This window comes from Lepisma saccharinum, chromosome 30 (genome assembly GCF_977018435.1).
Source record: "Lepisma saccharinum chromosome 30, izLepSacc3.1, whole genome shotgun sequence".
Taxonomy (NCBI): Eukaryota; Metazoa; Arthropoda; class Insecta; order Zygentoma; family Lepismatidae; genus Lepisma; species Lepisma saccharinum.
In genome coordinates, this window is record NC_139258.1 from 33,100,031 (window position 1) to 33,123,374 (window position 23,344).

Genomic DNA, 23,344 nt, shown 5'->3' on the forward strand with positions numbered 1-23,344 from the left:
TGACGATATATCATGATATCAAAATTCCAGCTATTAGTAGCGCCATCTGTTTGTTTCATTTCGCATATTTTTTTAGCATTTTTCCAAACTGCCCCATGACCCGTTGAACTCGACTGCTACTTACGTTTGGTCCACAAGGAAGTCTGCAGTCGCTCCCTTCTGTCAGTGACACAATTTACATGTAGTCGGAAAACAATAACTCCGTGAGAAGTTTGTTCGAGAACTGCATGAAAAATGTCCTAATGCGACAGTGGCGGGGAGGACATATGTAGATACACTATATAAAGGTTAGGTAGGCTGTCTGCGAAGCCTGAAGACTAGAGAGTAAAAGATTCTATTAGAAATTGTGTACAAAATTGTTCATTTCAATAACATGATGATAGTGATTCTGTAGTTGGCAACCTGATTTATTAAGAGTTTGCAACCTTCCTGTCGGCATGGCAACGTGGCTTCCTTGAAGACACCGAGAACGAGCAAAATGGGTGTGTGTAACCACTTATACACAGTTTAACTATAATAACGTAGCACGTCACAATCCAAAATAGCTATACTCTGTCTCAACAATCTGTGGAGAAAGGCCGCGCTTAACGGAAGAGAAGGGGAGGCAGCGAGTGTGTGCTGCTTCAAACGGCTGGTAGCTGCATTCACTTCCCCTCCTACGCGTTCATTGGTCGAGCCCTCTCGAGTCACTACTTGCGCAAAGACTTGTTTTCTTTCGCTCGCTCGCTCTAGAGATTCTCTGGACAGAGTGTATAAAGAAGTGTGGGTGGAGGGGGAGGGGGTTAGGCATTTTTACATTTTAGTTTTAAATTCGGTTTCGAGAAAACTGTGTTTGGAGTGTGTGGAGGTAAATCAGTATGGATAAACTAATCTATTCGCCCAGACCCTTAACGTCCCCCAAAATTTTCCCAATACCCCACAAAATCGGCCTCAAAGCCCAACTTATGATATTTTTTTGGCACTAATTGTACGATTATGCCCAAAGCCGCCCCCCGTGGCGGAGTGGTTAGCACATTGCGCTACGATGACAGGAGTCCCAGGTTCGAATCATCCCCATCTTCGCAAATTAGTCAAAAGTAGCACAAAGAGCGAAGTAAAATAAAGCAAATCAATCAGTCAATCATTATCCCCAAAGCATGCTCGAAGGACGACAAGAATTACATTATTATGACACCCATGAATTACAAAATGGCCATGCCTCGACACATACAAATAGTATGACAGTGTTGTCATTTCCTAGTATTTCAAAATGCTTGTTGCATTTCGTGAGAAATAAACAAAGAGAATGACATTTTCGTTCCTGTTTTTGTCCCCGTCTTCGATCCATTTCGAAATGTAGTGCTTCGGCGTTGGGGCGAGGTACAGAAGAAGGAAGATAACAATTTCTCTCTCTCGTCTCTCTCGCCGTGGCGTGACGTTGCAAATGAAGTTTTGCTTCCACGAAAAGTCGAAACGAAAAAGCTTGAATCCTGGAATCGACGATTCGCCGTGTTCCCCTTTAAGAACCGCGCCATTCGTTTAAGCTACGCGAGTTTTCAGCAACGAGCGGTTCCACGAGAGGGAGGCAGGGGATGTTCGAGCCGTGTAACGTATCGATTCTGCCCCCATCCCCCTTTTTGTCAGAGAGCGAGGGAAGTTTCGCTCGGAATGGGGGAATTTGTGCGAAGGGTAAAGGAGAAATACCAAAATTCTGGATAAGTACAGGTTGAATAAAAGTAGGTGGTTACGTATACGTACTGACTCGCTCGAGAGATTTATTTCACAGTTACTGTTTTAGCATTAATTCCTGTGTTGAAGATTGCTTTCGTACGTATTTAGTTTCGCTCCTCAAAAGATATATACAGAATGTCCCAAAATATTTTGCCAATTTTACCGTTAATAAAATAAAGTAACGACATGAAGTATCCGTGTCCTCCCGTTTCGCCTTATTGCGTTTTCACCCCCGCCCCAATACAATTTCGCGTGATTTATGTGACACGAACTTTCTAAGGCGAAACCGGACATCCCATTTCGCCTTATACACAAAAAAATTCCCACCAGGGAATATTATCGACTTGAAGGGTAATTCATAATGGGAGCGCAGGGCTTGTGATGTTGCGTACCTACCAGAACGTATGTAAAAACATTTTGTTAAAAGTTAAAATCAAGTTATTGTTCTTGTCAGCGTTAGGTTAGGTTAGGAGGGATGGCACAGCAAGATGAATAGGAAGGTGCCCAAAGATGTTATATTACGTTAATAATAATAACCCTTCATGTCGATAATATTCCCTGGTGGGAATTTTTTTGTTTGTAAGGCGAAACAGGATGGGATGTCCCGTTTCGCCTTAGAAAGTTTGTCACATAAATCACGCGAAATTGTATGGGGGGTGGGGGTGAAAACGCAATAAGGCGAAACGGGCCGTAATCGAAGTATCATATGAGTGTGAACAACTCTTGTTTGTTCTACATTTGATTTTTGCTGCTCATGGAACGATGGTATCATCCGACCATGGAAGACGAGATTGACTCGAGAAGACGAATCTACTACACGCGATAGGGGAAGTGGCTAGTGACGTGACGAAACAATCAGTATTTTGTTTGTATACGTTCGGTTGTTTTGCTTATTACTGGTCGCTTTGTTGTGTTTGCGATGGCTTTTACAACTGTTAATCGTATTTTGCCAGTTATGTTAAATTACCATGTGTGAAACTTCAATGTTTCAGCAGCAGACGATCTTCACCGGTTTCTCTTATCCGTTCCACCCATATTATGTTACTAGACTCGTCCAGTCAGCGCATGCGCACTTGACATGGTCACAAGACAGACTACAGGCGATGTTTGGTACATAGAGTTAAATCCAGACATAATTCTAATTCTACGCTGGATAACGAAATTTACTCTTTCGTAAGCATTATAATGTCGCGTTATATTGCTCTTTTTATTAAGGGTTAAAATGTCACATAAAATGTTGGGATCCCCTGTATATATTTACAGAGGTGAAAGAATCATTACGAAAGGGATTAAACGCGAGATGTTCATTTATATTGAAGTTATGTTGTCGATAGTCAAATATTATAATACAGGGTGTTCCGTAAATAAGCCGAATTAGAAAATTAAATAAAAATAGGGAAAATATGAAAATAGTTATATTTCACTGTATGTAAGCAGTAACATCTCCCATTTACGTATGAAAAACAACGTCAGGTATATGTCCACCCCTAATGAGTCTGCATGCATTTATACGCTGCACAAAATTTTTGATAACCCTATCGCAGATGTCTGTCCCGATGCCTCCAATCACCCGTATGATTTCCGCCTTCAGTTCCAAAAGGGTTCGTGGTTTGTTGGCGTACACCTGTGATTTTCAAACCCCCATAAGAAGAAATCACAGGGTGTAAGATCACACTCCACCTGCTAAAACTTACACCACACAGTCGTTCTCAGCGGATGGATGGATTTCACGCTCCTGGATTATTCGAGGATTTTCGGAAGGAAACCACAACAAACGAGTCAAAACAATTCAGGCTACATTAATCGGCATGACAACAGATGCCAACATTGGTAAGAACAGGTCTGCCAACCTCGAAACAAAACAATAGCACTCGATTCAAATTCGGCGTCCTATACGGAACACCCTTTAGTTCTTCCGAACAGGCGTACTGTAGTTTGCTAAGGAGATAAGTGGGAAACCGATAAGTGATATTAGTGCTGTTATAATGCCGCAACGTAAATACACTTGACAACATTTTTTTTTGGGTACGATTCTTATGTGAAAACAAACATTCGGAAGTGTGAGATGATTTTTCAGTTAACCTTTTCAACGGATAATGTGAAAAATATGTCGCAGTACAAAGGAGACATTTCCAACATCGTTTGTGCCAAAAAAAATGTGATCACTTTGCTTGTAATTGTGAAATATTTTGATTGAAATAAATCTGTGCGCTTCAGTTGAGGACGCACATCAGATTTCGCCGGCAAGCGGTGTGGTTCGTTATACGGGCACGCGTTCGAGTGGCACAATTACCAAATGAAAGAACTGTAGTAGATGCTTTTTTTCATTACTGTGATAATTCACTCAGTTCCCCGCAATGTGATTGTCATAAATAGTATCAAATCGCCAATAAGCAGAGCTCCAGTCCAATTTCTTAATACAACATAGGATGAAGAATAAACACACACACACACACACACACACACACACGCGCGCGCGCGCGCGCGCGCGCGTAAAAAAAATATGGTAATTTGCCTAATGTTATTTAAACTGCTGATTCTACAGAAGGTTGGTATCAGTCCAAATCAATGTATGTTAGGACCTCTCGTAATCAAGGGTTTTTTTTATTTAGTCCTCAGTCTGTAGTTCGGATGCTACTTTATGTAGTGTATCTAGCTGTGCGTAAAGTGGACTTTTGAGGGGATAAAAGCACACTTTGCGTAAATCTAGTGCCCAGTGAACTGTGGGATTTTTCGGAATAAGAAAGGGAAATTTTGTGTCGGTGAGGGAATTTGTGCAACACTGCTTTCAGTCCTTTTCCTCTATTTCTGAATACCCTTTCCCCTTCATCAGCATGGAAAGCAAGAGGGGTTGGTTTCGGAGCTGAGCGCACAATCCGGTGTAGCCTGTAACTTTTTTAGGGGGGAAGCAAGAACCGCGTAGATCCCATCCACCCCCTCCCCCTATTGCTTCGGACAATGTCATTAGCGTGCAGGTCCCCCCCGGTTTCTATTTACATATACTTTTCATTGAAATCCTATCGTTTGTACCTCGCTGACTTGGATTCGCGTAACATGCCCCTTTCTTCTGTACCCTGACGAAAGCGATGACTTTGGGGGGGGAGGAGGGGGGTTTGCTCATAGTTGACTGCAGAAACCAAATAACAACGGGCAGCAATCGCGTAGTTTTCTGTTGGTTTTTCTGGTTGCTCCCCCAGATAGGGTCCGAATACATTTGGGGGAGGGGGGTTGCTTAATCAAGGAGGCTCATTGATATAACTTAGTTTGTCCGGCAAGAATTCCCAAAACGTGTCCTTTATGTCATGAAATGAGACTTGGTTTCTCGTTCTCGGTCTCTGTTTATAAATACCGTGTGGGTGTCAATCTCGTCTTTAGTTTAAGTAGAACTTACACCCCTACACCCCGTGTTGCTGCACAAGGTTTACCCGTTTGATGCTGATTCTCTTCAAAAAACATTTTTTTTATCCTGAATATATATGCAACCACGCACTCGAGTTATATGAATTTGTACAGCCACCGGCAATAAAATTGGGACACGTACATCCAGAACTACTCGCTTCCCTGCATGGCGTTAGTTTTGGTTTTTATTTTTGCGATTACAATGTATCATATATACAGCATGAAAGGCACGTCGAGTTACACCTATGGTGAGTGCACGGTGTTCATAATTGAAAAAACTGAAATATTCTTCCATACGTGTACAGTAAAGGTTGTAAAGTATATATTTAAGCAGCGCCATTATTTTGTGTCTAAAACCATTTAATACGAAACGTTATTCCTCTCAGTTGAATAGTTATCGTATTTTAAACATGTGAAGTGATGCATTGTTTACATCTCAGGCGGCCGCCATTATATTTGCACTCGTGACCTAGAGGTCGCTTCTGATTGGTTATGCTATGAAAAATGGTACGGAAATAGGACGGGTTCTATCCTTGAGAAATGCCATGAAATATGCCATGGCATCTGAAAAGCCATAAAATATCTCACTTTACACTGTAGCATTTTGGTCATGGCACAAATGTTAAGGTAAATGCTTTCGTGTAAACCGGGCCTAAGTATCCCACTTTTATTGCCGCGGTACACCCACGGTAGAATTTTTCGTTTTCCACAATGTGATGCTCATGTATTGAAATGAAAACGTCAATAAGCAGAAGATAACATAACTCCTCACTTATCTTTGCCATTGGCTGAACTTACTATAAAAACAAAATATTTATGATTTATCTTTCACAAATCGGATAGATACCGGTTTGGTATCAAAAAAACAAAAGTGTGTTTCTACAAGTTCACTTTATGGACCAATAGGCTAATCGGAATTGGACCTACAGTTTAAAAGTAAAATCTGCGGGATTGAACCCGCAGTCCCTTGATTACAAGGTTACAGAGTTACCACTGCGCCATAGCGTGGTATATCTTGGTTTGAATTATGATTGATTGATTGAATTATGGTAGTAAGTCCACTTTATGCACAGAAAGGCTAATCGGGACTGGACCTACAATTTAAAGTAGGATCCGAACCACTGTGCCATGTGCCTCCACCGGGTATCGAACCCGGAACCCCTTGATCACAAGGCAACGACGCTTCCACTGTGCCATCGGGGAGGCCCGTCTATCTTGGTATTTCAGGAGAAATCACATGATAATGAAAATTTGGTTTAAGAACATTTTTCATTATCGTACCAAATTCTCGGACACTCAGTCTCTGTCTCCTCTCTCGTTCTCGTTTTGATTTTTATATCCCCACGTACGTGTATTGAGAGGCCCGTATGTTAACTTTATGGATGTTGATAAAATGGCAGAAGATCGTCGATAATTATCAATGAATTAGCGTGATGTAACATGGGGATTTTTCATTAAACAATAGATGGAACGTTACACAAGAATCAATGAAACCACGATCCCAAGTTTGCCTAACCCTCAAGGTTAGTTGGTTCATCTATCGTTCCTTTGTTGCTGTACACTTGAACTTCATCCTAGTAAACCCATCATCTAGATATACAGGATGTTCATAAAGTCTGGAACCAATTGCAAAAATTAAAAATACACCAACACGTATCTCTAAAAAAACATGTTCGACATGTCCACAATCATTCTCCACACACAGCTGGAGATGTTTGACCATGTTCCGCTGAATTTGGCACAACATTTCTGAGTCCAAAGACGCCCACGCTGTAGTAATATGTTCGCGGAGATGATCCAGGTTTCAAATTTTCACAACATATACATGTGCCTTGAGAATACCCCAGAGGGCGAAGTCTATACTCTATATCGCGTTTGTTATAACCTCTCACGTTTCCCGCGCTAGCGATCGCTCTACAGTTCCGGCGCCAATAAGAAACGAGGAAAAAGTCATCTGCTGAACAGCGAGGAGCGAATGGAAGCCAGCGCTTACGCAGACGCTGTTGTGCGTCTGCCAGAAGCTTGTTTTATGACCGTGGTGTTGAATTTACGCGCAATCTGCCCTCGGCTTCCCCTAACGCAGAGTTCACTCTGTCTACAGCGACAACGCCGCGTGGTTTCTGCTAGGAATGCCTACCAAACGGGGTAGTGGGTTTAGGTCGGGCGACCGTGGAGCCCATTCCACCGATCCTCTGCCTATCAACTTTCCAGAAAAAGAAAATCCCATTGGTTCTAGAATTTATGAACACCCTGTAGTGAAGTATTCACACACACCCTGATTACCCCTAATTTTGCTTAACACCTCCCTAAAATTCTTCATAAATACCAGATTTACCGTCGTTTTGGATCTAAAACTACCCTTACACCCCCCCCACACACACAAATGGAATAGTCTGGATGTACCACTAGTGGAGTATGGAACACAAGCACCCAAAGTCAGCCTTTTCAAGTCAGCACCCAAAGTCAGCCTTTTCCTTATTGGATATGGCCGAGAAGAAAAGTGGGGGAGCGTTTTTTCCAATGAAATCGCCTTCCATTTAACTGGCACAAACTGTAAGGACACGAGACAACGAAAGAAATGTCAGTTTAGCAGTGTCATAACAGTGTTTCCAACTTTCCAGACGGTCTGATTACTTTTTTTTTTTAACTCCTGAGCGTTTTCTGGAAGATTCCGAAATGTCTCCCGGACACTTTACGTTATCGCCGTGCGTCGTGTTGCTGTAAATCATCGTCTCTGGCCGTTATATTGCGTAATAAAAAGACTCAAGTTTCGATGCCGAGGCCTTTCCAATGATTCTTCTCGACAGCAAGGGTTGCCAGTAGCCAGAGGAATTAAAGTTAGGTTCTTCTTTGTCGGCAACTTTGTACAGTCGGGAGTGGTAAGCATTAGGAATGGACAATATCGGAAATTTGATATCGCGATATGTCGTCTATATCGTCATAGACGATACGATATTTTTCCGTATCGTGATATCGGCGATAATTCGTCTCAACGATATATATCACCAAATATCGTGACGATATATCGTGAACACGATATACATCGTCTAGTTGATATCCCTTGGACGATATTTTTTCAATATCGCGATATATCGTCTAGATCATCGTTTCTCAACCTATGGGGCGCGACCCACTGTTGGGTTCCGAAGGGGCGTTTGGTGGGGCGCGAAGTCGGGCTCGAAAATTCATTTCTGTGTCTTAAAATCCTATTACATTTAAATTACTGCGATATAGTGTTTTAACAATTTAAATTCAACCGTGTTGTACACTCAACGGCGAAAGAAACAGTAGGTGAATTCTCCACCACCATTTTGATTCGGTCTGTAATGCACAATGTGATGATAGTGAATTGAAATAATGACGTCAATAAGCGGAGAGCAACATAGTTTCATTCCTTAAAACATAATAGAACGTAGAATAAAAAAGTAATTAAAATAGCGGTGGACAATTTGCCGTTGACTGTACGTATCCTAGTCTAAGCTCTACATTTGTTATTCGCGCTCTACCATTGCTTTTTTACCGGCATCTCAATTTCAGCATGAGTGTTTAGTTAGATGTTAAGACTAGAGTAATTTGTCTTTCAGATTATATATTTACTTTTCTAGAATTAAGTATGTGTAATTTGTTTAAGCAAACGTAAAAGAGGGCTTCTTAAAGTACTAAAGTACTGGATGTTAGAAAACATATGATTATAAAGTGGGTTAACACCCCTACACGCAATTCTGTCGTCACCCATGCTTATGGGTTCCATGAAGTGTAATGTCCTTCAAGGTGGGTCCCGGATCGAAAAAGGTTTATAACCACTGGTCTATCGCCCAAGAAAAGTAAGCACCTTCCCCTCTGCTTTTCTCTCTCTCTTTCTTTCTTTCACTTTCTATGTCCTTCCTTTCTTTTCTCCTTTTCCTGTCTTCTCTTTCGATTCCCTTTTTACTTGTTTTCTCTCTCTCTCTCTGTTTTACTTTCTCTGTCTTTCCTTTCTTTACCTTTTTTTCCTTTTCCTTTTTTTTCGATTCCCTTTTTATTTCTCTTTCTTTCTTTCTTTCACTTTCTATGTCCTTCCTTTCTTTTCTGCTTTTCCTGTCTTCTCTTTCGATTCCCTTTTTACTCGTTTTCTCTCTCTTTCTTCCTTTAATTTCTCTTTTCGCCTTCGCCTCCCCGATGGCGTAGTGGTAACGTCGTCGCCTTATAATCATGGGTTCGATATCCGGTGGAGGCTCATAGTGGGTCGGATCTCGCTTTAAATTGTAGGTCTAGTCCCGATTAGCCTATCCGTGCATAAAAGTGGGCTTAAAACTCAAAAGCATTCTTTAGCACCTTGCACTTGTGGTGTTCAGTGAGCGCTCCGTGCAGAGGGAACTTCTCGCCTGCACACCACCTCAAGACCAGTGAGCAGCAGAGAAGTGAGAGAATCGCTTGCGTTGAGGGAACGGGCCCCTTTTTAACGTAACCACCTACTGTTTCTTCCTAAATATTCCCAATGCCACACTCTTCTCGCGAATCAGAATCGAGATATTTCCTGCATGAACGCGACCGTCGAAGCCTATTACAACGCTACAGTATCGCTGCTCGCTCTGCAGTCCACACGTGCATACGAGAGCGCTCTTTCACAAACATGGCGGGTTACCACTTTACCAAGCCTGTTCTATCAGATGAAAGCGTAGACTCCCAATTCGAAAACCAAGCACTTCGAGTTTGTGGCGCTCGCAATACCAAGCTTCCAAACATGCCATGCAATTGAATCGTAAGCGGTTAAGTATTCGTAAGCTGCAGAGACGCTTAACAGGGTTGCCAGCAATTGCAAATGAAAATAATTTGAATTACTATATCTTGCGACTGTACATGAAATCAAAGGTCGAATTAATCATTGTCTGTGTTCAGTTCTCTCTTTCAGGGACCTCTAAACCGTCGATCGCAAGCTAGGTATACTCTGTCCGGGCTATCTCTGGAGCGAACGAAAACAAGTCTCTGTTCAAGTAATGACGCGAGACGGCTCCACCAATGAACGCGTGAGAGGGCAAGGGATTGCGTGGATGCGTTACCAGCCTTCGCAGAAGCGTGAGCTGCTTCACCCCGCTCACTCACTTTCTCCCCTTCTCTGTCGCTATGCGCGGCCTTTCTCCACAGATTCCGGGAATAGAGTATAACTCGCGAAGATATTTACAGTGACTCGTGAATAGTTTGGCTATACAGTGCAGACACTGGCAGTGATCTTGGGGGTAACTTTTGCAACATCTCGTCTTCATGCCGATTGCAGCCCCCGCCATTACCTCGAGAGGGAGGGTGAGCACACCATGAATTAAAAAGTGCGAAAGCACCTTTCTAAACACTGTAAATTTGTTTTGACTGCATTGTAAGATTTCATTATTTTGTCATCTATTTATGTCAAGGCGCGAAGACGATACTTTTTCGTAAGCAGTTGGCAACACTGCTCTCTGTTTGGCAGGCAGAAGTTCACAGATGAATTGGAAATTTCGCTGTCGTAAGCTAAGCGAAAGAGCTCGCCGGTTGTAAAAGCGTTAAAGTTGATCTTTTCCCGGCTTTGAAGATTCAGCACCGTGAACCATTATCCAAATGGTCCGGATATAGCAGAAGACTACAGCAGTAACCTTCGACCAGAACGAATGGCCGTATGCTAGATCTATGTCACGTGATGGATATGTGTTTTTATAAAAGGTAAAAGATGAAATAGAACATGCTTGATTTGTTGTCTTATAGTCTTCATGACCCAGGTTCGATTCCCACCAGAGAACTGGTTTTTATAGTGTACTGAGGTGAGATAGTTCTTGTCACATGATTATTGTTCCTCAACCATAGGGCGAGACGAGACTGGTCGGTCCCATATCGACTCGTGCAAATGCCTTCTCGTCTCGAAAATACTAGTCCTCTCGTCTCGTGCGAAACGCTACTCAACCAAAATAAGTTTGTGAATTATTCTCCTCAACTGGAATAAGTTAGAGAATCACACTCCTGTCTTTCTCTCGTTACAAACACTGATGTTAGTTTTGTTTCGGGAGAAACCTAATCTTACTGCTCAGCTTTAATACGTTAGCAAGTTTGTATAAGTGTTTTGTTAACATTACGTTGCTTTATTTCATTTCTACATTAAGTCGAAGAGTGACAGTTTCGCACGAGCATATTTCAATATCGTCGGAATAGGCACTTATACTAAAAAGAAGCCCAAGTAAAAGCGATATTTCAAGTTGATTATTAAGCTAGACAAGTTTCTTGGAAAATACGATAAGAATTTTCAGATTCCCATGACGGCTAATCAAATCTTAAACGTGTCCTCTTTCCGTTCAAGTTTTATTCTACGCCATCGGAAGTTTGATATTCCCAAGAGAACATGTAAAATAATAAGCGTTTTCTCATCCTATTACGACGATCCAGTGCACAGACCTATTTTCCCAGCTCGGCGCAAGGAAAGTTCGGAGGAGAAGGAGAATTTACGGTCCTGAAGATGATGATGATGAAATAGATGATTGGAATAAGCACCCATCTTACCTTTCCCAGGATTCCAAACTATAACGGCTGGCGGTGTAATGCTTTACGCAATCTACTCCGCCACACAGCTCGGCTTGAATTATGCTCCTCAACTGGCTATTGAATTTTACGTATCAATTAAAATAATTTAGTGAATTCTAATTATCGGCCTTCCCGATGGCGCAGTGTTAGCAAGGGGTTCCGGATTAGAGACCCGGTGGAGGCACATACTGGTTCGGATCCCAATATAAACTGTAGTTCCAGTTCCGATTACCCTTAATGTTCATGAAGTGGACTTAAAACAGCAACTCAATCAATCAATGAATTCTAATTATCAACTAGAATAAGTTAACTAATCATACAAACCAATTTATTAAATTCTGCACTTAAAATGAATTTGAATCCTTGTCTAGTACACAGGGAGAAACATGATCAGCCACCTACCTTCGCCAGAGGTCCTAGGTTCGAACTCTTGTTAAAGCGTGGATGTATCATTACGTTTGTCCCATAAGTCATTAATTAGTGCATCAACATCGTCGTAATTGACCTAATATACGTAATATCACCAAAATTGAAATAAATAATATATCTCTGTGATCGAAACACACAGCTCATGCTACAATGAAGTTATTTGATTAAGTGCACTTGGATTTTATTGTGCAATTTGCATGTTAATTATTTTCTCTTTTCTTTACAGGTAAGATGCCTCAATTCAATATGTAAATCTGGAAAGAAGCTGGGAACGTATTAGGTGAGAATAATGTATTTTACATACATTATACACAATGATGCATTATCCAGATTTTCATAATCAGTTTAACACGCGTGTATATATCAGTAGAAGCATATCAACAGTACCTCTGCTTTCAAAGCTTATCTGTTTATTTTATTTCGGCTCGTACAGGGTATTTCAAAAGTAGCAGAACACTCACTCGCTTATAACATGAAAATCTTAAGAAATATTTGTGCAGAGTGTCGTGCAATAGGAAGATTGATCCATTGATAAAGTTTTAAATATTCCAGTTTATTCCATAGAGGAAGTTCTAGAAATCAATTAATGACTCAAGCCTTTTGTTTATTTTTTCCGAAATGATATTATCGGTAAAAATAACGATGTAACAAAAATTATAAGGTCATAATCCGAAGGTTTTTATGTGCACTTAAGTTGATTTTGGAAATGGCGGTTGTATGAGCGAAGTGGAAGAAACTGCAACAATTTGCTGATATAGTAAGGCAATCTCTTACCATTTATATATATTATAAGCATTCCAAGTTAGAGAAGCGCGACTTTTGAAACACACTGTAGTAAAGTTTATTTTCTTTCACAAATACATTTTCTTGTAGGGAAGAAAGGAAGTTTAAGTATCTTCGATTTGCCATGATTGGTCTAACCTCGACGCCTGCGCAGGTTGAGTGTTCGACTCAGTTCCGTTGCGGGCTAGATTCTCAGCGAAGGCTTAGGCTTTCATCTATTTTTCATGTAATCATCTTCATCGTCGCTATTTACCTACAGAGATAAAAAACGAAGTGTTAAATGTTAAACACGTAGCTGGTCTTTATCTTATCACAGTTTTACCGACGTATAGCAAAGGACGCGAATTTCCAATGTTGCCAATTCCTGAAGGAAGGATTTTTGGCACCGAGACAAGAACTTTTAACGCTGAGAACATGTCTATTTTCAATCTGTTTTCCTTGTGTTTCTTTTCGAAAAGGGGTGTAGTATTTTTCAGGGGATACGTTCTTCAGAGCGTGTCTGGAAGTGTGTGTTTGTGCGCGAAGCATGTAGGGATGAAGGGTGAGAGCGGAGGGCCAATGCCTTCCCACACCCCCGCGACACTCGCAAAACAAGCAGTAAGTCTTCGCAGATATAATGGAACGGCAATCGGTTTAATTGTGTTTGGCTGACATAGTTCGCTTTGATGTCCGAAGGTGCCAAACGCTGCTCGCCGTTTAGAGACACCACATGTTGCCAAACCTACCGTAAACGCGAAGGTTGCGCAAGAACCCAATTACGATTGGCCCAAATGAGCTGTCCAAGGACTACTTCAGCAAAGGTAGGATTAGGTTTGGCAACATTGCTGCAAGGCAGGCGATGCAAGTCGTACAGCGCCCAATTCACCACTGAGTTTAAACACCTTCTAAGATGATTGACAGAAAGAAGTAGCTACCAAGGTCAGCCGCCACGTGAAAAGGCAGCCAGTATAGCACAAGATTAAATAGTGATCAGTAAAAAATTGAATGATCACCGAGTCAACAAAATCAATACATACTGATCGCTATTTTAGACGTTTAAAAAGCTGTAGTATCCTCTAGAATTTCTAAAGAGATTTCCTTCTTTGAGACCTAAAAAGGTGATCACCCACGGTAACGTCTAAAATCAAGCGATCAACCTTAGAAACCATTTTCAAAATAATGATTAACCTCCAGTGATCCTAGCAGACGGTAGTTAAGAAAAAAATCATCCGCGCTGTGACGTAAAATTTTAGTGAAAAGGGAACAATTTGAAGTTAATCAACTCGTCTAGTATGAGAGGAACCAATACCTCCCCCTTACTCTTAATAACAGTTTCATGAAAATTTTCGTTCACAAAGTATGCAATTTGGTATCATTATTCTCAATTTTTGTTTATTTCCTCACTATTTTCATTCATTCAACAATCGTAGTATTTTTTGGAAATTGACGTAGTCTGTGATGATGATGGTAAATTAAATTTTGTAATCATTGTCAGTTTTTCTGGCGTGAAAAGAAAATTACCCGGGAAAAGAACATTATATACTGCTGGACAATGAAAACCGGACACTTTAATATTTGACATCTGAATTGCAATAACAGCTAGCAGGTATATTACAGAATGTTCGGCAGATCATGTAGTACCATATGCACCATTCATAGGCTCGGACTTTGTTTATGCATTCGTACTTAATTCAGTTTCTGCAACATTTAGTTAGCCCTAGAATCAGAGCTTTTATCGACCCATTGCGTTATCACAAAAAATGCAAGTGTCCGGTTTTTTTGTCCAGCAGTATATTTTGTAGTTCTGGCAATTACCATAAATTGGACTTTTCTCCAATATTTTAGTGGAAAATTATCATAAATTGTACTTTTTTCCAATATTTTAGTGGGAAATTACCATAAATTGTACTTTTCTCCAATATTTTAGTGGGAAATTACCATAAACTGGACTTTTCTCCAATATTTTAGTGGAAAATTACCGTAAATCGGACTTTTCTCCAATATTTTAGTGGGAAATTACCATAAATTGGACTTTTCTCCAATATCTTAGTGGAAAATTACCATAAATTGGACTTTTCTCCAATATTTTAGTGGAAAATTACCATAAATTGGACTTTTCTCCAATATTTTAGTGGAAAATTACCATAAATTGGACTTTTCTCCAATATCTTAGTGGAAAATTACCATAAATTGGACTTTTCTCCAATATTTTAGTGGAAAATTACCATAAATTGGACTTTTCTCCAATATTTTAGTGGATGTCGAGGGCAAATGAAGAGGCGGGTTTAAAGGGTGCTGTGGATAGATCACGGTTTCCACTAATACCTCGACTATCTCGTTAAACATCCTCGCACGGGGAGAAAGAGGAGAGTCGGCACGTGTACGTCAACCCTGTTCTGTTTTTCTCTTTCTCCCCTTGTTCCCTCCCCTCCACACCCCAGTCTTTGCATCTCTCCCGGGGAGAAAGAAACAACATTGTTGCCGAAAGCAATGAGCTCGCATGCTACAAACCTAAGTCGGTGGAAGACGCCTGCTTCTCTGTGCGCTATGAACACAAGAAGAGGAGAAAAAAGGAAGAATATTCCGGCCTTTGTGACGTTCAACGTAATGTTAATGACGTGATGTTATCTGGAGGCACGCGAACAGTGTTTCAAGCCTCCCATTTCTTAGACCAGAATTGGGAATAAAACCGGATTGTGGGTTTCCAGCGGAGAAGGAAATTAGCAAGCTTCCTGGTTTCTTTGTTTACGCCGCCCGTTGCGGCGCTAATGAGATGGCGGCGACGGATTGAGTTCATGGCCGTCGTGTTTTGTTTGCGTAGGTGTGGGATACGTATTTTGGGAAGCCAGGAGATTTTGCACTCTTTCTTATACCATGATATGGATTTCGTAGTTGTTGCTTTCTTAGTTCTTCGTCCTTTCTGATCGATGCATTTTTCAAATACCAAGAAATGCGTTCCATTAAAAATTACTAAAATTTACGGATGCATTTTCGATGTTTTTCTCCTGTTGGTAATATTATTCTTTGTTAATTTCTCTCAGATCTATAGCAACAAATTATCTCAAGAAGCGGCCTCGCCGATGGCGCAGTGGTAGCGTCGTTGCCTTGTAATCAAGGGGTCCCGGGCTCGATACCCGGTGGAGGCACATAATGGTTAGGATTCCACTATAAACTGTAGGCCCAGTCCCAACACCAAATCAATTCAATTCAATATCTCAAGCAGCAAGCTGAAAATAACTAAGGAAATTTTGAGACACGTGTCGCTTGAGCATTGCACCAATCGAATGCAGGCGTGTGCGGCGCTCGTGCCTCTGCAGTTGAAACGTTGCTGTTGATGGCCTTGTCACTTTGGTCTGAATTCTTTCCAACGCAAAACATTCACCACGCATGCGCGAACAACAGACCGCAGCGACTTGATGCACGGTTTTCAGAAAACTGCACAGACCGAGCGACACGCAAGCGACAATTGACACGTGCAGCTTCGGTGTGAAAGCTCTCTAAGATATAATAATATGTTACACAATGTACAGTCAGCTCCATATGTAGTGAACATTCGGTTATTGTGAACCTAACTCACTACTCAAATAGTGTACTGTAGACGTCAAAATAAACTTTCTAGAAGACTTGAAGACTGTTGTTAAAGGTCCAGGAATTTTAAATAAATGCAATTCCGGTCCAGGAGAGAAAATCAGCAAGCGCAAATGGGTGCTGAACCGTAAAGAACCTTTTTATCTGCAAAGTATTTCAATTCGGTCCATTAACCTTTTATCCGGATGAATCTAAATACGGTCCAGAAACCTTTTTTCCGGCTCAATTCGCGCGAGATTTACCGCCAAGTTAAAGAGTCCGTATTTGCGTGAGGAAAGTAGGAACGTAAACTCTCCATCGCGATTGTCTGAGGGGCGTTGGTATGTTTCTCACGTGCAAGCTGAACACAATGGGACGATCAGCGGGTGAACAAAACCAGCTAGGCAGGAAGTACACTCCCAGTGCGCAAGTTGACTGATATAAGAAAGGAAGCGCCGTGTGTCAAAGTGCAGTCATTCAGATTAACAAAGGGTGTGCTTGTATTATCTTGTATGAGGAGGAGAAAACTTAGCATTACGCTTATGCGAGTATAATTTTACTTGTTCTCTTGGGAATATCAAACTTCCGATGGCGTAGAAAAATACATGAACGGAAAGAGGACACGGTGAAAATTTAATTTCTCGTCAAAAAAGTAGAAAACTCCCATTTGATTAGCCGTAAATTGTTGTTGCGTTTTGTTTTGTTTTCCATAATCGCTGCTTTGGGGAGGGGGAATTTTAAGGTTGTCACTTCTTGCCCAAGCGGTGTGCGTAATTGGCTCTTTGACCGCGAGTTCCTTCGCAGGTAAACGTGGTAACCGAGGGTCACTGCCATAAAGACGGTCTTGACGCCGGTTCCTAGCTCGGCGCACTTATAGCTTAATAACCGCTTCCACTTGCAACATGAGAAGAAATTCATACTCTTTTCTGTAGTTTTTTTTTTTTTTTTTTTTTTTTACCTGTGAGAAACTGTCACTATTCGACTTAATATACCAATAAATACCATACGGAAATTGCATACCTGGTCTGAATTAGTATTTATTATCGAGCTTATGTTTGCTGGGAGGGGTCAACAGTCAGTGGAAGCATTCGCTCACCGTGTCCTGTGCCGGCAATATCCTAGCACCTTCTTCAATGTACCGGTAAAAAATGTTTACGATTCGTTGCGCCATATTTCACACGCATTAGTTTGCAACACTGCCCCTTGTTTCCCGTCCGTAACTTATCTTCTTGAGGACACACCGCGATGTGTTACGTCTTTCCGCCGCTCTCTTCCCCCTCTGTGCCCCTCCATCGGAAAGTTCAACGTCTCCTCAACCTTTCCGGAGGTCCTGCTGACTTGTATAATGTCACCCCTCTCTGTGTTGTATTTATATATCGAAACACGTGTCGCGTTAATTCAGTCACTGCACATCGCAATGGAAGGGAGGGGCTGTCATGTTGCTCGAGGATTTTTTCTTCTGGTGTTACTATTAAGTGCTTCGGATAACAGTGCTGTCACTGAAGGTGCAAAAACGGGCATAGTTAAAGTCGCCTCCCCCCCTGGAAAAGATGTGAACGTATCAACAGTGCCTCTCCTGGTTAAACTTTTTGCTTCAGCCCCTCACCCCATGACCGCTTTTGATCCTTTCGACGTGGGTGTTCTTGTAATGAATGAATTAATATTTTCGGTCGCTTTTCTTACGATTTCGGATAATCGCTACGATGGTGATCAGATGAGATATATACTAATGTCCAAAATTAAAGCAAAAAACGGAAATTCTTTCCCGTGTGTCCATTTGACCACATAACACGATCAGGTGATAGCAATATTTATGATGTCATAGAGAACTGGTTTAAGGTCTGCCGCAGGTTCGAGTCTCTTGGTGGAAGCGTAACAACTTTTCTTCTGAGATTTCGTATGAGACCGGTAGCCAGCCACCTACCATTGTGAGGAAATTGGGGAGCTACGAATGAGTAGCGTAACCCGGTCACGGAGTGGGGTTCGTCGTGCTGACCACACGTCACCCCGTAACTGGTTGGATGATCATCCACTTCTGCTGAGGTATGTGGGAGTTAAACCGGGCAGGTACGCCCTGGCCCTCAAGGGCTGTTGCGCCACGGGTTATTATTATTATTAACTCTCATGCTGCAATTTTGTCTCATCAGTCAGGATGTTGACTGAGAAAACTCCACTAGAGTTGACGAGCTGTATCTTTGCGGGTGAACCCTGCCCAAGCACGGCTGCGCAGTAGCAAGGGGGAGGAGCTACCGGCTGCGCGTCATTACTCTTGCGTTCTGTCCTTCCTGTCGACCATCCAAAAGGCGATTAGGTGGCAACTATATAAACGTATCTCTCTCACGCTCTGCGGGGAGTAGCCAAGGCACCCGCAAAGATATAGCTCGTCAACTCTAGTACTTCCTAATAATTCTACCGTACTTCATAATGCAATAAAACTTACACACGTTTAAATGTGTAAAAATGAAAGCTAGAATATATATATATATATATATATATATATATATATATATATATATATATATATCTGTATAAAAAATAGTTGTTTTCCATGATTATTTGAGTTGTATGACTATCCCAACAGATATTCCATTTCATCGCTTCGCCGCGCATCTGTCCCAGTAGGCGAATGTACACTTGATTACGTGTATTTTCTCAATTGACTTTTGTGCATCTGTCGCTTCGCTGCGCTTTCGCTCCAGAGAGAGACGATGTGTGCTTAAACTGTGTGTGTGTGTATAGCCATTTCATGACGATTAACCTAAAGATACATTAAAGTACTGAAATCGAAGCAGGGCAAACAATCAGAAATAACACACTGCTAATACATATAGATTGAATTTATATTATAGGTGAAATTTGTAATTGTTACCCAAAACCAGTCACCCACTCTTTCCTGAAGTAACGTTCACCCCCACTTGCTGTAGAAATGTGCACTTTGTTGAATTAAACAGGTTACAAACGCCGATCAGAAATCCAATATCCGGTTGTTGAAGAAGTTACAAACTCATCAGGTTGGAAACACTTGCTTCCAGCTCCGAAACAAGGGAGCGCGCGGGAAGTTCTTGGCTGCATTCCAGGAAATCAGGCTGGTTTACGAGGCGCAAGGGAATGTCTTCCTAGTTCCACTGCGGTTTATAGTGTTATTTGAATTGCGAGGTCTGCCATCGGGTTATCTCCTTACATATTCCTCAGCTGTCAAGTCTGTTGCGGTTCGCGACTGAGCGTACGGACGCCACTGGTCACTGGCGTCGCTAGCGGGGGACAGGAAGAAAGCGTAATGTGGAAAAATGTGTATTATAAGGCATACCCTTACTCAGTAAGACAAAGGTAACGATATTTATACCATTGGCAGGCACGTATCTACAACCTTAGTGACAATGAAGTTCGACCAGTCACAAATATAGGAGTGCGTTGTGAAAGAAGGAGAACACATGCATATGCTGAACATATTTTATTCAGCAGGCTACATGGAACAAAGGAAAACATAAATTTCCGCTGCAACGCAGCAATGTATGGTGTCCACACAAAATAAAACATTTTCGTCCATCTACACGTGACATTGAAGTTCGACCACTGTTAGAGGGGATCCTGTTTACCATGGTGTGACGCCGCCCCGTCGGCGAATAACTGTGGCAATGAGTCGGGGCATGCTGCGGACGAGTCGTTCAAGGTATTCCACAGCCATGCGGTGCCATTGCTCCTGCAGGCAGGCGATAAGAGCAGCCACTGTCGTGGGTACCCTCTGTTGCACACGTCGCTTAAGAACACGCCACACATTCTCAATGGGCGAGAGGTCGGGACTCGATGGTGGCCATGGCAGAGTTCGCACGTGATGGCGAGTCAACCATTCTCTTGTCAGCCGCGCTGTATGAGGCCTGGCATCGTCGTGTTGAAAGATGAGACGCCCGCCTGTGGAACAGGTGCCTTCGCACTGTGGGAAGATGCCGCTCCAGTATGCGTGTATAGGCGTGTGCATTCACAATGTCCTCACAGACGTGTAGTGGGCCAACCCCAGATGCCGTCATGCATCCCCATACCATCACTGACGCAGGTTTCCGTACCCGACGTGCATAACATTTTGCTTCATTCTGTTCCTCCTTCCGACAAATGACTGTTTTCCGTATTTTCCCGTACACAACATTGAAAATGGATTCGTCCGTCCACAAAACCCTGTTCCACTGCCGAAATGTCCATCCCCGGTACATTCGTGCCCACCGTAGTCGATTGCCTTTGTTCAACATGGAAAGGAAGGGTTTACGTTTCGCCTTGTACACTCGGTAACCGCATCGCTGTAGGTAACGGCGAATGGTTCTGGTTGACACTTCAATGTGAAAGCGTTCTCGAGTCCACAGTCGTAATTCGGCCACAGAAACATGATTGTTGGTCTGGATGTAGCGCCTAAATATCCGTAGGTCACGCACGCTCAGCAGGCGTTTTCGACCGGGGGCCTTACCTGGATCTGTAGTACCCGTATTTTGGTGGTGTTTGATGATGCAGTGGACAGTTGACTTGCCCTATTTCCCGTTCACTGAGTCCATCCCGTTGCAACTCCACCACTCTTCTCCTCACGGTGTTGTCAATAGGTTTGCCCCTGGCCATGGTGATGATGCACTGCGGTTCCTCGGTGCACAGCACGCGCTTATATACGGCGGACTCCCTTATCGTGTCCGTGACGTCATGCTTCCGTCGAATGCGCCACTATCTGGAATTTGCCGTATGGGTCTGCTGCCTGGTCGAAGTTCAGTGTCACGCGTATAGTTCCCCGTTTCCGTTCTTTACGTGATCTTGGGTGCAACATGCTGGGATCACGATTCTTGCCTGCTCACACGCCTCCTCTTACACACATGCGTCACTTCTACGGGTCACCCATTCCACCGCCTATGCCCCTGTGCATTTAATCACGTATTCCTTTCTGGTCGAACTTCATTGTCACCAAGGTTGTAGAAATATGTTTCGGGGGGGTCCGAACCAATTGTCTAATAATAATATTAATAATAATAATTATAATAATAATAACGTTTAAACTAAAATAATTATAATTATATTAATTAAATAGTATTAATTAAAATATTCAAATTAATTAATATAGTTTTATTTCGTGAATAGGTAGATGGACGGTATGAGAATAGTGATGTAACATCACACATCATTATCTAGCTTAGGTACAGTTAAGGTCAGAAAAAAAACTGCCCTGGCAAGGAAATTAATGTTAAATGTTAATAGATAAAGAATTGAATATTTATTGAACATAAAAAAGGATGTTAGATCGATATCACGAAAAGTAAAGTTACTGGTAATGTTTTATGAATGTTACGTTATAAGTAGTAATAAATCTTGCATAAATCTTCTTTGGTGCTGTCATTCAAAGTGGTATGATCACAGACCGTCTGGACCCCCCCCCCCCCCTAAATACGTCCTTTACCATTAGGGCTTGTTACAAGGTGGACAACGGATTTTCAAAGCAGGATTGTGTTGTAGTTTGACATGCACCCTTTGCCTTTGGGACTTTAGGTTAGTCCCGTACACAACCTCTTATCGGACTTCTCAAAGCGCGTCAATGGGTTTGTAGACCAAGCCCGTGCGTGGTCTGCGGTGTAGGATTTGTTTGTTCTTACCTAGTTATTTGGAATAAAATATTATTAATTTAATGCTAAACGAGTATATTTTCATTATTCAATTTTCGTACTTAATAGGTATTTCGGGTGTGTATGTGGGGGGGGGGGGTCCAGACCCCCTAAATACGTCCTTCCTGTCCTTCAAAGCCGTATGATCACAAAATAATCCTTGTCTTTTCTTCCAATAAGTTCAAAGGAAATTAAACAAGTATATTTTCATTATTTAATTTTCGTACTTAATAAGGAACAATTTACATAAAAACAAGTGCCCTGACAATGAAATTAATGTCAAGTAGATGAATAATTTAATATTTATCGAATAACGAAAATGATATCACGTGTAGTGATCAAAAAAAAGTTCAGAGGAAATTAATAACCATCGATTATGCAACAAATGCTAATATTTTCATTACTTAATTTTAGTACTTGGTAAGTCTTTCGGGAGGTCCGGACCCCTGGACTCCTCTTAAATACGTCCTTCCTGTCCCTCAAAGTTGTATGATCCCAATATAATCCTTGTCTTCCAATAAGTTCATAGGAAATTATACAACAACGTCTAAACGAATATATTTTTCATTATTTAATTTTAGAACTTGATTAATCTTTCGGGGAGCGGGTCCACAAATACGTCCTTGATGTAGTAGTAGTTTTTTTAAAAAGATATGTATAAGAAGAATTATTATATTTACATTAAATTTATTAACCGACCTAAGTGGTGGTGTTTATCGCTAGGACACCAGGACTCCAAGGTTCGAATTAGGCCATGGACATAAGCGTTCTTTGTGAGTGTCCGTTCATCAAATTAATCATATAATCACTCCTCCTAATCTTCGCGATTAGCCAAAAGTGGCAGAAAAGCGAAGTAAAATAAAAAAGTCAGCCAAAGTTACAGAGATAAAGTTGGGAATAACTCCCAAAGAAAGGTTTCTGTGACCAGATATTTTTTTAAATAGGCGATAAAGAAGTATTTCTCCACCAGTACCAAATGTTCTTGTAATTGTACACATTTGCTAACAAAATTACTAATTTTAATAAGGTCTAATATTTATTTTCGTTTACTGTTTCCAGAGAGCTTGACAAAGAGAGAAAAAGAATAGGCGATACGAATTCCCGGATAACACGAAATTGGAGCAATTTTAAGCCCCAAATACGGCAAATTTGGGATATAGGCCTTGTTGTTTCGTTATTTTTTTCACTTTTCGCTGTTATTTTCCCCAAAATTTGAGTTTTAATTTTAGCACACTCTTCTTCGAAATATTCCTAAAAATTATGCCGTCATTGTAATTTTCAACTAGTATGTTTAATATCCAAGTTACCATAGCCTACACCTGTTCGTGTTT

The 23,344-nt window shown here is 41.5% G+C and overlaps 1 protein-coding gene across 3 annotated transcripts in view; it reads left to right on the forward strand.

Annotated features, from left to right (window-relative positions):
* Positions 1–23,344, forward strand: part of LOC145981988 (uncharacterized) — a 417,662-nt gene that overhangs the window by 292,750 nt on the left and 101,568 nt on the right. The window contains exon 2 of one of the 3 annotated variants that reach the window (XM_083115510.1): positions 12,287–12,340. The exons of the other annotated variants lie outside the window; for them this stretch is intronic. The gene's annotated coding sequence lies outside the window, so the exon portion shown is untranslated. The remainder of the gene's footprint in view (positions 1–12,286; positions 12,341–23,344) is intronic. 3 annotated transcript variants of the gene reach the window in all.